We start from the raw sequence: 18,076 nt of genomic DNA on the forward strand, positions 1-18,076 counted from the left end.
CTCCCATTGTGGAGCACAGGCTCCGGACGCGCAGGCTCAGCGGCCATGGCTCACGGGCCCAGCCGCTCCGCGGCATGTGGGATCCTCCAGGACCGGGGCACGAACCCGTGTCCCCTGCATCGGCAGGCGGACTCTCAACCACTGCGCCACCAGGGAAGCCCTCTCCTGACTCTTGTTCATGGTTTTTTCCTTCCTTCCTGTGTCTAGTGAGTTTGTTAGCTGCTGTGTCTTGTACCTTTTATCTGGGAATATTCTTTAAGGCATTTGTACAGTATAGTCCTTCAGAAAAAAAAATTGCTTCTGCTAGGCACTTGGAGAGTTATCAACCAGAAAATACTTTAAACTAAATTTGAGGTCAGGATTTTGTATGTTACATAGTTCATATCAACTCAAGTTCCAAACCTCTGTTATGTGGGTTTATGGTTTGGGATTTTTTTTTTAATTTTTTTAATTTTTATTTTTGGCTGCGTTGGGTCTTCGTTGCTGTGCGTGGGCTTTCTCTGGTTGTGACGAGTGGGGGCTACTCTTTGTTGCAGTGCACGGGCTTCTCATTGCAGTGGCTTCTCTTGTTTTGGAGCACGGGCTTTAGTAGTTGTGGCACACGGGCTCAGTAGTTGTGGCTCACGGGGTCTAGAGCACAGGCTCAGTAGTTGTGGTGCACACGCTTAGTTGCTCCGTGGCATGTGGGATCTTCCCGGACCAGGGCTCGAACCCTTGTCCCCTGAATTGGCAGGTGGATTCTTAACCACTGCGCCACCAGGGAAGCCCATGGTTCAGGATTTTAATGGGAGACTTTCTTTTTTCTTTTTTAACTCCTCTCTCTGCTCTATCCAAGGTCAAGCCAGAGACAGATCACCACTATCTCCTTCTGCATGATAGATTCTTTCTAGGTCACCTACTGAGCAGGTCACACTTCTGATGATGTATGTGAGGGAATTCCAATCAGATCTCCCACACCTCCAGGCCCAGGGCTTTGCCTCTGTCCTGTCAATCTGTTAAAAGCCAGGACCTAAGCCACCAGGGACTGGCAGATAACTTCAGGGCAAAACAGATGCTATTATTTGCTTATCAGTTACTGGGTTTTCACTTCTCGTCATTTCTAGCCTATGAGATTCCTTTATTTTCCTTGCAGCTCACGTATACATTAAGAAATATGTCATTAATATTGTATGCAGCATCTATAGGTATGAGGTCTCTAAAAACCTAGTATGCCATTTTTGTTTGTTTGTTTTTTGGTACGTGGGCCTCTCACTGTTGTGGCCTCTCCCGTTGTGGAGCACAGGCTCCGGACGTGCAGGCTCAGCGGCCATGGCTCACGGGCCCAGCCGCTCCACGGCATGTGGGATCTTCCCGGACCGGGGCACGAACCCCCGTCCCCTGCATAGGCGGGCGGACTCTCAACCACTGCGCCACCAGGGAAGCCCAAGTATGCCATGTTTTTGTAAAGCTCCTTGAATTAGCTACTTCTGTGTAACAAATTATCCCAACACTCAGTGTCTTCAAGCAACAGCTATTATCTCATAGGTTCTGCCGGTCAGGAATCTGTATGCAGCTTCTCTCTCACAAGGCTGCAGTCGAGGTGTCGGCAGGTGCTTCACTCATTTCAAGGCTCAACTTGGGAAGGATCTGATTCTAAGTTCACTCATGTAACTGTTGGCAAGACTTATATTCTTGCCAGCTGGTGGTTGGAGACATTAGTTTCTTGTCAAGTGGTTCTTTCCACAGGGCTACTCACAACATAACCACTTGCTTCTTCGAGAGTAAGGGCTCTGAGAGAGCGAAAGGGAGAGAAAGTAAGAGAAGGTGAACAACATGGAAGGTACAGTCTTCTTGTACCCTAATCTCAGAAGGGACATCCCATGACTTTTGTCACCTTCTGTTCATGAGAAGTGAGTCACTATTTCCAGCCCATTCTGAAGGGGGAGGTGATGACACAAGTGTAATCATTTGGAACCATTTTAAAGGCTGCTTACCTCAGTTCTATGTACCCAAACATAGTTAGTAAGCAAAATAGTGTATATTGTATGATTCATTTTTATTACATATAATGTTCAAATACATGTATATGTAGAAGAAAACATTAGCAAGCTGTAGCTTGTACTGTTCTTAGGTACATTTGTATGCACCTCTTCCGTGTGTGGCACTCTGTTAAGTTCAGGGAGCAGAGAGGTGAACAGAACATCTCTCTGTCCTTGAGAAGTTAATCTTAAGACCTCCAGGTACCCATCTCTCCTAACAGTTAGTTTTGTAAATAGGTGCTGGCACAGAACATTTTTTGTAATATCCACGCAGAAATGCTTGTATTTTTCCCTCATTGACGAAGCCTGTTGTGTCATTCACGTAGTGATTTCCATAGCTGCGTTTTATTTCTCGCCAGAGTCTTGAGTGGCTACGTTCTCTAATTTCAAGAACTTCCTTTAAATTTGAACACTGTACAAAGTTAAAACGTCTTCCTTTGCACCAGTAATGGGAGAGGAGGATCTGTGGCGCTCAACAGGTTATTGTAGTTTCATACATGAAAATGCAAAATGCTCCTCATAGGAAAATGTAAAATGTGCCCTCACAGCACTGTTCCTTGACTGCAATAAGGAGTCAGGAAATGGTAGTTAGAACCCTCTGCAGGGCAATCTTAGAAATTTGAATTAGAACCATTGAATTTAGTTATTGTTTTAATTTCTTTTTGATATTTACTTTTAATATCTGTGCCATTTTATGGGTATTAGTATGAAGTTCTATTTTGTTAGTTGTGTTGTGCAACATTCCTTGTCTACTTTTAATTTTCCTTGTCCATGGTTAAAATGCCCTAGCTCCGCTTTAAGAAAAGCAAGTGTTATGTGTCATTAAAAAGCAAACTTCTAAGAGAAAAAGAAAACCTCTGGCAGGGTTGAAATCATGCAGCCCATTTATAGAATTTGGTCTGAAATGTGATCATATTAACTTCTGTTAATGCATTTAGTTAATACAGTAATCATCCTTGGTACATTTTCTTTATACTCTGAACTTCCATTTTGAAATAATACTAATACACCTCTTCTTCTAATAATAATAAATGTACTGATAGCTCTGTGTTTATATTAACTGCCACCCAAAGGGAGAAATCAGTCAGTTGTTAGGGCAGCTGTGGCATAGGGATAAAGGAAGTGGAGTAGGAGTCAGGTGACTTAGTGGGACTAACAAGGATTCTGTGCCCCAACCTACTAATTGTATGATTTTGAATAGTCACTCAGCCCCCCTGAACCTGTTTCTTACCTAGAAAATAGGGATAATAATGGTTATAAAGTTGTTGTGGGATCAAACAAGAAATTCACATAATGATACCAGCTCTTATTTATTGAAAATTTACTAGGTCTGGTGCTGTTCTAAGTTCTTTAGGTGAATTGTTTTATTTAATTGTCACAACATTGCCTTTCTGTAAGTACTATTATTATCAGCATTATCCCCAGGTTACAGATAAGGAGACCAAGGCACAGAGTGGATTGGATAACTTGCTCAGAGTTGCACAGTTAATAACAAAGGCAAGATTCAAACTCAGACAGTTTGGTTTAGCGACGGGGCCACTGTGATATATTTTATTGCACGGGAAATCTCTGGTTGGGTTTTAGCTCTTAATGGTGCACAGTGAAAAAGGAGTTCTTATCATAGCTAATTTCTGTGAAATGGGTTATTAAAAACCACCTTGCAGAGCTATATAGCAAAGATAAATGAGGCTTGTATAGGAACTTATAGGACACAGACCAGCTTCTCAATATATGCACAGTATGTTTTGAATTTGCTTCTTCACAGCACAGAGTGAAAGAGCAGGCGGGATAAGCTGGGTGAAGAGAAGAAACCGAAAGATGCATCATGAGGTGGCAGTGGCGGGGGGAGCTTGGGGCCACTCTGGGTTTCAGAGGAGGAGACTTGAAGACTTCGTTGAATGCGGCTCCATTCCAGGGCTTCAGCAACTGGAAGTCCAAATTCTAGCCATTCAGCAAAAATATCTTCTCTGACATGGAATTGCCATTGTAAACAGGACTGTATAGTAGAAGAAAGCCTTGCACTAGTAGTGAAGGCAAAGGAAAATCCTTAACTATGTTTCAATGCTGAAAGGCAAGAGGCCATGGAGGGAAGGTTGTTGAAGACACAAGAAGGGCTTTGGATTCAAACAGGCTTAGAGTCTGTCTCCAGCTCTACCACTCACATCACATTTACACTCTCTGAGCTGTTGTTTATTCATCTGTCAATGGGTATAATAGTTGCTTCTACCTCTTAGGACTGTTGTGAAGATTAAAGGGAATATTGCATGCAAAGCACTTAGCACTGTGGTTAAATAAGAACTGAATAAATATTAGCTCATATTATGATTATCATTATAGTGGATGGAATAAGGACTCTGCGTAATAAAAATAGCACCTTGTCTGTGTGCGATGGCACGTAGCAGGTGCCCATTACCCACTTGTTATTATTAGCAACCTCATTGTTATTAGGACTGTAATTATCATTAACTAGTCACAGTATTTGGATTCTATTCCTCATTCAACCCTGTGACCTTAGAAAAGTCATTTCACCACTTTGAGCCTTGTTTTCCCCATAAGTGAGATGGAATAGTTGGGCTAAATTAGTGGTTCCTGAACATGGACAGATAGATCTGTGCTAGGTCAGAACACAGTTTTCTCTGGGCCATGTTGGAACTGGCTCTATAAAGCTGCTAACTCTCCTTTACTCTGGGATCAAGTTCTTTCCTATATTTTTACTGTTACTAATTTATTTCATGAACTGATGATGGTAGATTGTAGCCTTTAAAAAAATTGGTATTTGGCAAAATACTATGTTGGAGACCATATGAATGTCTACCTCCTTTCTTTTTAAAAATACATTTTAATTCTACTACTTTGAAATAGAGAATTTGGGGAATTATCCCTGCCACGATGACCTCTAAAATACTTCCCAACACTATCCACTTAGAGCAGAGACCTTGGAGAAACTTGCTGATAGTGAAGTACAGAAATAGGTGATGGAGAAGAGATTCAGCCTGCGGTGTCAGGCCCATGGTAAGAGCCTCAGACGGAAATAAAAGCTCTGAAAAGGGGGCCAGAAACACTTGTTCTTTCTTTCAGTAAATGTTTAGAGATCACTATTGCCCAGGCACCATGCAATGCCCTGGATGTGAAATGGTCGGTGTAATAGGTTGAATGGTGGCCCCCAAGAATATGGCCATGCCTGGAACTTTGAAAGTTCGTACCAAGGGTCGGGGGCTGCTACAATAAATACCTAAAATGCAGAAGGGGCTTTGCCTCTAGGTATAGGACGGAGGCTATAGAAAAAGCCTCCAATGCTGTGAATGCACTATTAGGGGTGATTCTCCTGAGGGCTCAGAAGAGGAGAGCTATAGAGAAAGCCTCAGTCTTCACAGGGAATACCCAAATAATCCTGATAGAAAGCTGGTAAAAATATGAATGGTCAAGGACATTCTGATGATGTCTCAGATGGCAATGAGGAATGTGTTATTGGAAACTGAAGAAAAGGTGGCAAAGAGCTTGGCTGAACTGTATTCACGTCCTAGTGTTGTGTGGAAGATACCACTGTGAGCAATGAAATTAGCTCTTTGGCTGAAGAAATTTCTAAGCAAAGTGTTAAAGGTGCACCCTGGCTTTTCTTGAATCCTTAGAGTAAAAGTGAGAGAAGGGAGAAATCATTTGAAGGTAGCTTTGTCAAAAGAGAAACAGAAGTTGAAAAGTTGGAACATTCTCAGCCTATCCATATTGAAAAAAATAAGAAAACATGTTCAAGAGAGAGCAAAGGTGTGACTAAACAGCTTTCTGACTATATCTGGCAGCCATCTGAACAGAAGCCAGGGCCCCCGAGGAGGGGCCACAGCTGCTCGGGGCTGCCTTGCCTCGCCTCTGGGCTCCTCCTCACTTTCCAGTTCCTCACTCTTTGGCTGCCTCAGCTCCTGCTTGCGTGGGCCCTGTGCAGTGCTGGTGTGGTGGCCAGCTCTTCCAAAGGCACAGGTGCTAACCCCTGGTGGAATCAGCGTGGTGCCTCCTCTGCAGGTACGTAGGGCACAAGAGCTGTGGAGGTGGCGCCAGGCAGAGAACCCACGATTAGAACAAGGCCGAGTAGAGCCATGGGAATGGGCTGTCCCAGGACCCCAGACCAGGAGAGCTGCAGCATAGGCCGTGGCCAGCAGAGCCCTCGGACGGGCCTCCCAAAGCCATAGAAGGCAGAACCCCCCACTGCTGTGGGCCTTAAGGTTTGGGGCTTAGTAGGTACCTGTTACCCCTTTCTTCTTTCCCATCTCTCCCTTTCGGCCTGGGCAAATCTATGCTATGCCTGTCCCACCATTGGATCTTGGAAGTACATAGCTCGTTTGATTTCACAGGTTCACAGCTAGAGAGAAATTTGCCTTGGAACGGATGAATCTCACTCATGTCTGATTTAGATGATACTTTAGATAGATGAGACTTTGGATTTAGACTTTTGAGTTGATGCTGGAATGAGTTCAGTCTTTGGGGGCTGTTGAGAGGGAATGAATATGTTCTGCATGTGAAAAGGATATGAATATTGCGGGCCAGGGGTGGAATGCTGTGGTCTGAATGTGTCCCCCCAGAATTCTTATGTTGAAATCCTAACCCCCAAATATGATGGTATTAGGAGGTGGGACCTTTGAGAGATGCTGACATCATGAGGATGGAGCTTTCATGTATGGGATTAGTGTTTCTGTAAGAGACCCCACAGAGCTCCCTTACTCCTTCTAGCACATGAGGACACAGCAAGAAGGTGTGAGCTATGAACAAGGACAAGGGGCCTCACCAAAAGGCAACAGTGCTGGTGCCTTGATTTTGGACTTCCCAGCCTCTAGAACTGTGAAAAATATTTTTTTTAACATCTTTATTGGGGTATAACTGTTTTACAATAGTGTGTTAGTTTCTCCTTTACAACAATGTGAATCAGTTATACATATACATATGTTCCCATATCTCTTCCCTCTTGTGTCTCCCTCCCTCCCACCCTCCCTATCCCACCCCTCTCGTGGTCACAAAGCACAGAGGTGATCTCCCTGTGCTATGCGGCAGCTTCCCACTAGCTATGTAATTTACATTTGGTAGTGCATATATGTCCCTGCCACTCTCTCACTTCGTCACAGCTTACCCTTCCCCCTCCCCATGTCCTCAAGTCCATGCTCTAGTAGGTCTGTGTTTTATTCCCGTCCTACCACTAATCTCTTCATGACATTTTTTTTTCTTAGATTCCATATATATATGTTAGCATACGGTATTTGTTTTTCTCCTTCTGACTTACTTCACTCTGTATGACAGACTCCAGGTCTATCCACCTCATTACAAATAACTCAGTTTCATTTCTTCTTATGGCTGAGTAATATTCCATTGTATATATGTGCCACATCTTCTTAGTACGCGGGCCTCTCACTGTTGTGGCCTCTCCCGTTGCGGAGCACAGACTCCGGACGCGCAGGCTCAGCGGCCATGGCTCACGGGCCCAGCCGCTCCGCGGCATGTGGGATCCTCCAGGACCGGGGCACGAACCCGTGTCCCCTGCATCGGCAGGCGGACTCTCAACCACTGCGCCACCAGGGAAGCCCTCTCCTGACTCTTGTTCATGGTTTTTTCCTTCCTTCCTGTGTCTAGTGAGTTTGTTAGCTGCTGTGTCTTGTACCTTTTATCTGGGAATATTCTTTAAGGCATTTGTACAGTATAGTCCTTCAGAAAAAAAAATTGCTTCTGCTAGGCACTTGGAGAGTTATCAACCAGAAAATACTTTAAACTAAATTTGAGGTCAGGATTTTGTATGTTACATAGTTCATATCAACTCAAGTTCCAAACCTCTGTTATGTGGGTTTATGGTTTGGGATTTTTTTTTTAATTTTTTTAATTTTTATTTTTGGCTGCGTTGGGTCTTCGTTGCTGTGCGTGGGCTTTCTCTGGTTGTGACGAGTGGGGGCTACTCTTTGTTGCAGTGCACGGGCTTCTCATTGCAGTGGCTTCTCTTGTTTTGGAGCACGGGCTTTAGTAGTTGTGGCACACGGGCTCAGTAGTTGTGGCTCACGGGGTCTAGAGCACAGGCTCAGTAGTTGTGGTGCACACGCTTAGTTGCTCCGTGGCATGTGGGATCTTCCCGGACCAGGGCTCGAACCCTTGTCCCCTGAATTGGCAGGTGGATTCTTAACCACTGCGCCACCAGGGAAGCCCATGGTTCAGGATTTTAATGGGAGACTTTCTTTTTTCTTTTTTAACTCCTCTCTCTGCTCTATCCAAGGTCAAGCCAGAGACAGATCACCACTATCTCCTTCTGCATGATAGATTCTTTCTAGGTCACCTACTGAGCAGGTCACACTTCTGATGATGTATGTGAGGGAATTCCAATCAGATCTCCCACACCTCCAGGCCCAGGGCTTTGCCTCTGTCCTGTCAATCTGTTAAAAGCCAGGACCTAAGCCACCAGGGACTGGCAGATAACTTCAGGGCAAAACAGATGCTATTATTTGCTTATCAGTTACTGGGTTTTCACTTCTCGTCATTTCTAGCCTATGAGATTCCTTTATTTTCCTTGCAGCTCACGTATACATTAAGAAATATGTCATTAATATTGTATGCAGCATCTATAGGTATGAGGTCTCTAAAAACCTAGTATGCCATTTTTGTTTGTTTGTTTTTTGGTACGTGGGCCTCTCACTGTTGTGGCCTCTCCCGTTGTGGAGCACAGGCTCCGGACGTGCAGGCTCAGCGGCCATGGCTCACGGGCCCAGCCGCTCCACGGCATGTGGGATCTTCCCGGACCGGGGCACGAACCCCCGTCCCCTGCATAGGCGGGCGGACTCTCAACCACTGCGCCACCAGGGAAGCCCAAGTATGCCATGTTTTTGTAAAGCTCCTTGAATTAGCTACTTCTGTGTAACAAATTATCCCAACACTCAGTGTCTTCAAGCAACAGCTATTATCTCATAGGTTCTGCCGGTCAGGAATCTGTATGCAGCTTCTCTCTCACAAGGCTGCAGTCGAGGTGTCGGCAGGTGCTTCACTCATTTCAAGGCTCAACTTGGGAAGGATCTGATTCTAAGTTCACTCATGTAACTGTTGGCAAGACTTATATTCTTGCCAGCTGGTGGTTGGAGACATTAGTTTCTTGTCAAGTGGTTCTTTCCACAGGGCTACTCACAACATAACCACTTGCTTCTTCGAGAGTAAGGGCTCTGAGAGAGCGAAAGGGAGAGAAAGTAAGAGAAGGTGAACAACATGGAAGGTACAGTCTTCTTGTACCCTAATCTCAGAAGGGACATCCCATGACTTTTGTCACCTTCTGTTCATGAGAAGTGAGTCACTATTTCCAGCCCATTCTGAAGGGGGAGGTGATGACACAAGTGTAATCATTTGGAACCATTTTAAAGGCTGCTTACCTCAGTTCTATGTACCCAAACATAGTTAGTAAGCAAAATAGTGTATATTGTATGATTCATTTTTATTACATATAATGTTCAAATACATGTATATGTAGAAGAAAACATTAGCAAGCTGTAGCTTGTACTGTTCTTAGGTACATTTGTATGCACCTCTTCCGTGTGTGGCACTCTGTTAAGTTCAGGGAGCAGAGAGGTGAACAGAACATCTCTCTGTCCTTGAGAAGTTAATCTTAAGACCTCCAGGTACCCATCTCTCCTAACAGTTAGTTTTGTAAATAGGTGCTGGCACAGAACATTTTTTGTAATATCCACGCAGAAATGCTTGTATTTTTCCCTCATTGACGAAGCCTGTTGTGTCATTCACGTAGTGATTTCCATAGCTGCGTTTTATTTCTCGCCAGAGTCTTGAGTGGCTAGGTTCTCTAATTTCAAGAACTTCCTTTAAATTTGAACACTGTACAAAGTTAAAACGTCTTCCTTTGCACCAGTAATGGGAGAGGAGGATCTGTGGCGCTCAACAGGTTATTGTAGTTTCATACATGAAAATGCAAAATGCTCCTCATAGGAAAATGTAAAATGTGCCCTCACAGCACTGTTCCTTGACTGCAATAAGGAGTCAGGAAATGGTAGTTAGAACCCTCTGCAGGGCAATCTTAGAAATTTGAATTAGAACCATTGAATTTAGTTATTGTTTTAATTTCTTTTTGATATTTACTTTTAATATCTGTGCCATTTTATGGGTATTAGTATGAAGTTCTATTTTGTTAGTTGTGTTGTGCAACATTCCTTGTCTACTTTTAATTTTCCTTGTCCATGGTTAAAATGCCCTAGCTCCGCTTTAAGAAAAGCAAGTGTTATGTGTCATTAAAAAGCAAACTTCTAAGAGAAAAAGAAAACCTCTGGCAGGGTTGAAATCATGCAGCCCATTTATAGAATTTGGTCTGAAATGTGATCATATTAACTTCTGTTAATGCATTTAGTTAATACAGTAATCATCCTTGGTACATTTTCTTTATACTCTGAACTTCCATTTTGAAATAATACTAATACACCTCTTCTTCTAATAATAATAAATGTACTGATAGCTCTGTGTTTATATTAACTGCCACCCAAAGGGAGAAATCAGTCAGTTGTTAGGGCAGCTGTGGCATAGGGATAAAGGAAGTGGAGTAGGAGTCAGGTGACTTAGTGGGACTAACAAGGATTCTGTGCCCCAACCTACTAATTGTATGATTTTGAATAGTCACTCAGCCCCCCTGAACCTGTTTCTTACCTAGAAAATAGGGATAATAATGGTTATAAAGTTGTTGTGGGATCAAACAAGAAATTCACATAATGATACCAGCTCTTATTTATTGAAAATTTACTAGGTCTGGTGCTGTTCTAAGTTCTTTAGGTGAATTGTTTTATTTAATTGTCACAACATTGCCTTTCTGTAAGTACTATTATTATCAGCATTATCCCCAGGTTACAGATAAGGAGACCAAGGCACAGAGTGGATTGGATAACTTGCTCAGAGTTGCACAGTTAATAACAAAGGCAAGATTCAAACTCAGACAGTTTGGTTTAGCGACGGGGCCACTGTGATATATTTTATTGCACGGGAAATCTCTGGTTGGGTTTTAGCTCTTAATGGTGCACAGTGAAAAAGGAGTTCTTATCATAGCTAATTTCTGTGAAATGGGTTATTAAAAACCACCTTGCAGAGCTATATAGCAAAGATAAATGAGGCTTGTATAGGAACTTATAGGACACAGACCAGCTTCTCAATATATGCACAGTATGTTTTGAATTTGCTTCTTCACAGCACAGAGTGAAAGAGCAGGCGGGATAAGCTGGGTGAAGAGAAGAAACCGAAAGATGCATCATGAGGTGGCAGTGGCGGGGGGAGCTTGGGGCCACTCTGGGTTTCAGAGGAGGAGACTTGAAGACTTCGTTGAATGCGGCTCCATTCCAGGGCTTCAGCAACTGGAAGTCCAAATTCTAGCCATTCAGCAAAAATATCTTCTCTGACATGGAATTGCCATTGTAAACAGGACTGTATAGTAGAAGAAAGCCTTGCACTAGTAGTGAAGGCAAAGGAAAATCCTTAACTATGTTTCAATGCTGAAAGGCAAGAGGCCATGGAGGGAAGGTTGTTGAAGACACAAGAAGGGCTTTGGATTCAAACAGGCTTAGAGTCTGTCTCCAGCTCTACCACTCACATCACATTTACACTCTCTGAGCTGTTGTTTATTCATCTGTCAATGGGTATAATAGTTGCTTCTACCTCTTAGGACTGTTGTGAAGATTAAAGGGAATATTGCATGCAAAGCACTTAGCACTGTGGTTAAATAAGAACTGAATAAATATTAGCTCATATTATGATTATCATTATAGTGGATGGAATAAGGACTCTGCGTAATAAAAATAGCACCTTGTCTGTGTGCGATGGCACGTAGCAGGTGCCCATTACCCACTTGTTATTATTAGCAACCTCATTGTTATTAGGACTGTAATTATCATTAACTAGTCACAGTATTTGGATTCTATTCCTCATTCAACCCTGTGACCTTAGAAAAGTCATTTCACCACTTTGAGCCTTGTTTTCCCCATAAGTGAGATGGAATAGTTGGGCTAAATTAGTGGTTCCTGAACATGGACAGATAGATCTGTGCTAGGTCAGAACACAGTTTTCTCTGGGCCATGTTGGAACTGGCTCTATAAAGCTGCTAACTCTCCTTTACTCTGGGATCAAGTTCTTTCCTATATTTTTACTGTTACTAATTTATTTCATGAACTGATGATGGTAGATTGTAGCCTTTAAAAAAATTGGTATTTGGCAAAATACTATGTTGGAGACCATATGAATGTCTACCTCCTTTCTTTTTAAAAATACATTTTAATTCTACTACTTTGAAATAGAGAATTTGGGGAATTATCCCTGCCACGATGACCTCTAAAATACTTCCCAACACTATCCACTTAGAGCAGAGACCTTGGAGAAACTTGCTGATAGTGAAGTACAGAAATAGGTGATGGAGAAGAGATTCAGCCTGCGGTGTCAGGCCCATGGTAAGAGCCTCAGACGGAAATAAAAGCTCTGAAAAGGGGGCCAGAAACACTTGTTCTTTCTTTCAGTAAATGTTTAGAGATCACTATTGCCCAGGCACCATGCAATGCCCTGGATGTGAAATGGTCGGTGTAATAGGTTGAATGGTGGCCCCCAAGAATATGGCCATGCCTGGAACTTTGAAAGTTCGTACCAAGGGTCGGGGGCTGCTACAATAAATACCTAAAATGCAGAAGGGGCTTTGCCTCTAGGTATAGGACGGAGGCTATAGAAAAAGCCTCCAATGCTGTGAATGCACTATTAGGGGTGATTCTCCTGAGGGCTCAGAAGAGGAGAGCTATAGAGAAAGCCTCAGTCTTCACAGGGAATACCCAAATAATCCTGATAGAAAGCTGGTAAAAATATGAATGGTCAAGGACATTCTGATGATGTCTCAGATGGCAATGAGGAATGTGTTATTGGAAACTGAAGAAAAGGTGGCAAAGAGCTTGGCTGAACTGTATTCACGTCCTAGTGTTGTGTGGAAGATACCACTGTGAGCAATGAAATTAGCTCTTTGGCTGAAGAAATTTCTAAGCAAAGTGTTAAAGGTGCACCCTGGCTTTTCTTGAATCCTTAGAGTAAAAGTGAGAGAAGGGAGAAATCATTTGAAGGTAGCTTTGTCAAAAGAGAAACAGAAGTTGAAAAGTTGGAACATTCTCAGCCTATCCATATTGAAAAAAATAAGAAAACATGTTCAAGAGAGAGCAAAGGTGTGACTAAACAGCTTTCTGACTATATCTGGCAGCCATCTGAACAGAAGCCAGGGCCCCCGAGGAGGGGCCACAGCTGCTCGGGGCTGCCTTGCCTCGCCTCTGGGCTCCTCCTCACTTTCCAGTTCCTCACTCTTTGGCTGCCTCAGCTCCTGCTTGCGTGGGCCCTGTGCAGTGCTGGTGTGGTGGCCAGCTCTTCCAAAGGCACAGGTGCTAACCCCTGGTGGAATCAGCGTGGTGCCTCCTCTGCAGGTACGTAGGGCACAAGAGCTGTGGAGGTGGCGCCAGGCAGAGAACCCACAATTAGAACAAGGCCGAGTAGAGCCATGGGAATGGGCTGTCCCAGGACCCCAGACCAGGAGAGCTGCAGCATAGGCCGTGGCCAGCAGAGCCCTCGGACGGGCCTCCCAAAGCCATAGAAGGCAGAACCCCCCACTGCTGTGGGCCTTAAGGTTTGGGGCTTAGTAGGTACCTGTTACCCCTTTCTTCTTTCCCATCTCTCCCTTTCGGCCTGGGCAAATCTATGCTATGCCTGTCCCACCATTGGATCTTGGAAGTACATAGCTCGTTTGATTTCACAGGTTCACAGCTAGAGAGAAATTTGCCTTGGAACGGATGAATCTCACTCATGTCTGATTTAGATGATACTTTAGATAGATGAGACTTTGGATTTAGACTTTTGAGTTGATGCTGGAATGAGTTCAGTCTTTGGGGGCTGTTGAGAGGGAATGAATATGTTCTGCATGTGAAAAGGATATGAATATTGCGGGCCAGGGGTGGAATGCTGTGGTCTGAATGTGTCCCCCCAGAATTCTTATGTTGAAATCCTAACCCCCAAATATGATGGTATTAGGAGGTGGGACCTTTGAGAGATGCTGACATCATGAGGATGGAGCTTTCATGTATGGGATTAGTGTTTCTGTAAGAGACCCCACAGAGCTCCCTTACTCCTTCTAGCACATGAGGACACAGCAAGAAGGTGTGAGCTATGAACAAGGACAAGGGGCCTCACCAAAAGGCAACAGTGCTGGTGCCTTGATTTTGGACTTCCCAGCCTCTAGAACTGTGAAAAATAAAGTTATGTGGTTTATAAACTACCCAGTCTATAGTATTCTGTTACAGCAGCCCCAGCGGACTCAGACATGGGGCCAGAAGCATTTGTTCTTTCTTTCAACAAATATTTATGGATCACTTACGACAGCCCAGGTGTCATGCAAGGCACTGGATGTAAAAATGCTCAGTGTTCTGGGGTGAATGGTGACACCACGCCCCCCAAAATATGTATGTCCTAATGCCTGGAACCTATGAATATTATTTTATATGAAAAAAGACTAAATAAGTTAAAGAAAATGGTAATTAAGTAATTAAGTTAAGGATGTTGAGATGAGACAATCCTGGATTATCTGGGGGTGGGGGGGGCCAATGGTGGCTAAATCCAAGGACAAGGGTCCTTATGAATGACAGAAGAGGAAACACAAGCACATGAAGAGGAGGAGGCAACGTGACCCTGGAAGCAGAGATTAGAGGAGCACAGCCCCAAATCAAGGAACACCTGGAGCCGACAGAAGCTGGAATCGGCAGGGAACTGATTCTCCTGTCCTGGGATATTTGGAGGGGACTCAGCTCTGCCCACACCTTGACTTCAAATGTCTGGCCTCCAGAACTGTGAGAGAGTAAATTTTTGTTGTTTTAAGTCCCCCAGTTTGTGGTAATTGGTTATAACAGCCGCAAGAAACTTGAAATAGTCAATAACATGGATATAATACCTTGCCTTTACGGTGCTTAGAGAGAGAAAGAGATTTAAAGAAGCATTGCAATAAAGAGGGACCACAGTGATGAACAATAGATTAGAAGAACACGGGCACTCTGGGACTCCTGATATGCCAAGAACAAGCTACTTAGATGAAGGATCTGGGAAGCTTCTGTACTGCAGGCTGAGCAGGAACAAAAGATGCCCCCTATCTTCCCCCTCTTGTCCCTGTGCATTTAAAGCCTGGGAGTGGGTGACACACTCTATATTCCTGAATCCCTGCTCCTCCAGCTGGAAGGTGTGCAGGTTGGCGCTGCCTGGTCTCTCGGCCTACACTCTGAATCTGCCGTTCAGGATTGACGGAGCAGACCCCTGCAAGTGATACCAAACCCTGGAAATGCTGCCAAATGTGTGTGAGACAGCCCCCATAGGTCCCAGCAACCTGGACCGCCGCCAGTCAGAGGGCACGTCTGCCTTCTGCCAGTTCCAGCACACGCTGATTGTGCACCACTCTGTTAATTAGGACGTCGCTTGGCATTTATGAGACTGAGACAGAAATCGACGGACTAAGAGCTAGTCCCAGCTTCAATTTCATGGAGTTCGTCAATTCAAACTCAGAAAGAGCGACTGGTATAAAGATAGATTCCATTAACTTTGGTGCGGGTGCCTAGGTAAGAGAGAAGGAGGGGCCTCGTTGTGCCATTTCTACATTGTCCGGCACTGCAATTTTTCTCCTTTTAAAGCGTTCTTCTTACAGATGTACGCAAGCATTGACAAACTAGACAGGAAGCCTGGGGAATATGAATACGTGTAAATACCAAGTCAGACATTTTTTAAGAATGTCATTTATTCAGGGCTTCCCTGGTGGTGCAGTGGTTGAGAGTCCGCCTGCCGATGCAGGGGACACGGGTTCGTGCCCCGGTCTGGGAGGATCCCACATGCCGCGGAGCGGCTGGGCCCGTGAGCCATGGCCGCTGAGCCTGCGCGTCCGGAGCCTGTGCTCCGCAACGAGAGCGGCCACAACAGTGAGAGGCCCGCGTACCACAAAAAAAACAAAACAAAACAAACAAAAAAAAGAATGTCATTTATTCTAAAGTGTGTAAGAATTACTTTAAAGCCATTAGTGTCTGGTTTCTCTAAAGGTAGAGACACGTTTTAAAAACTCACTTTTCCTATCAGACTTCAAAAATATTAAAGGCAGATTCTTTTTTCAACAATGAAGAAACAAAAAAATATTGCTTTTAACCTGAAAAACCGTAACATCTGCCTATAAGCTTTTCATCAGGATCTCAAACACCACATCTTGAGGTGTTCAGCTGTAGATTTATTCTGTTTAAAAATTTCAAGGAGGGTTTTCCTGGTGGCACAGTGGTTGAGAATCTGCCTGCTAATGCAGGGGACACGGGTTCGAGCCCTGGTCTGGGAGGATCCCACATGCCGCGGAGCAACTAGGCCCGTGAGCCACAACTACTGAGCCTGCGTGTCTGGAGCCTGTGCTCCACAACAAGAGTGGCCGCGATAGTGAGAGACCCGTGCACCGCGATGAAGAGTGGCCCCCACTTGCCACAACTAGAAAAGCCCTCGCACAGAAACGAAGACGCAACACAGAAAAAATGAATTAATTAATAAACACCTACCCCCAACATCTTCTTTAAAAAAAAAAATTTCAAGGAAAAACTTGTGATGTTGACTTGAATACTGTACGTTCTATATTTAGGACTAAGTCAAACCTTGAACAGCATTTATTGTTTGATTTTAGATTATTGCAGATTTTGACATGTTTCTTTTATGTTCCTTTTGCCATCCTTGGAACCAGAATCAAAAAAGTGATCTTTTCTTCTTTCTTTCTTCCACCCATCCTTGAATTGTGTGTCAAGCATCTGTGCACTGCAGTGCTCCCCATAAAGCACTGTGGAAGACATAAAACAAGGATAAAATATTAAATGAAGTGTCCAGTGTCAAAGCTTTTAAGCGAATCATGAAAATCTGCCAGGCTTTAAGAGCAAACTTGTCTTTACAAATGAATACTTGAAAATAAGGAAGACAATCATCACCATGATCAAGTGGGATTTATCCCAAGGATGCAGGGATTCTTCAGTATATGCAAAACAATCAGTGTGATACACCATATTAACAAATTGAAGAAGAAAAACCATACGATCATCTCAAAGATGCAGAAAAAGCTTTTGACAAAATTCAACACCCATTTATGATAAAAACTCTCCAGAAAGTGGGCATAGAGGGAACCTACCTCAACATAATAAAGGCCATATATGACAAACCCACAGCCAACATCGTTCTCAATGGTGAAAAACTGAAACCATTTCTACTAAGATCAGGAACAAGACAATGTTTCCCACTCTCACAACTATTATTCAACATAGTTTTGGAAGTCCTGGACATGGCAATCAGAGAAGAAAAAGAAATAAAAGGAATACAAATTGGAAAAGAAGAAGTAAAACTGTCACTATTTGCAGATGACATGATACTATACATAGAGAATCCTAAAGATGCTACCAGAAAACTACCAAAGCTAATCAATGAATTTGGTAAAGTAGCAGGATTCAAAATTAATGCACAGAAAACTCTTGCATTCCTATACACTAATGATGAAAAATCTGAAAGAGAAATTAAGGAAACACTCCCATTTACCAATCCCAAAAAGAATAAAATACCTAGGATTAAACCTTCCTAATGAGACAAAAGACCTGTATGCAGAAAGCTATAGGACACTGATGAAAGAAATTAAAGATGATACAAACAGATGGAGAGATATACTATGTTCCTGGATTGAAAGAATCAACATTGTGAAAATAACTATACTTCCCAAAGCAATCTGTAGATTCAATACTGTGAAAATGACTATACTACCCAAAGCAATCTACAGATTCAATGCAATCCCTAGCAAATCACCATGACATTTTTACAGAACTAGAACAAAAAATCTTAAAATTTGTGTGGAGACACAAAAGACCCCGAAGAGCCAAAGCAGTCATGATGGACAAAACGGAGCTGGAGGAATCAGATTCCCTAACTTCAGACTATACTACAAAGCTACAGTAATCAAGACAATATGGTACTGGCACAAAAACAGAAATATAGATCAATGTAACAGGATAGAAAGC

Source organism: Physeter macrocephalus, chromosome 9 (assembly GCF_002837175.3).
Source record: "Physeter macrocephalus isolate SW-GA chromosome 9, ASM283717v5, whole genome shotgun sequence".
Lineage (NCBI taxonomy): Eukaryota > Metazoa > Chordata > Mammalia > Artiodactyla > Physeteridae > Physeter > Physeter macrocephalus.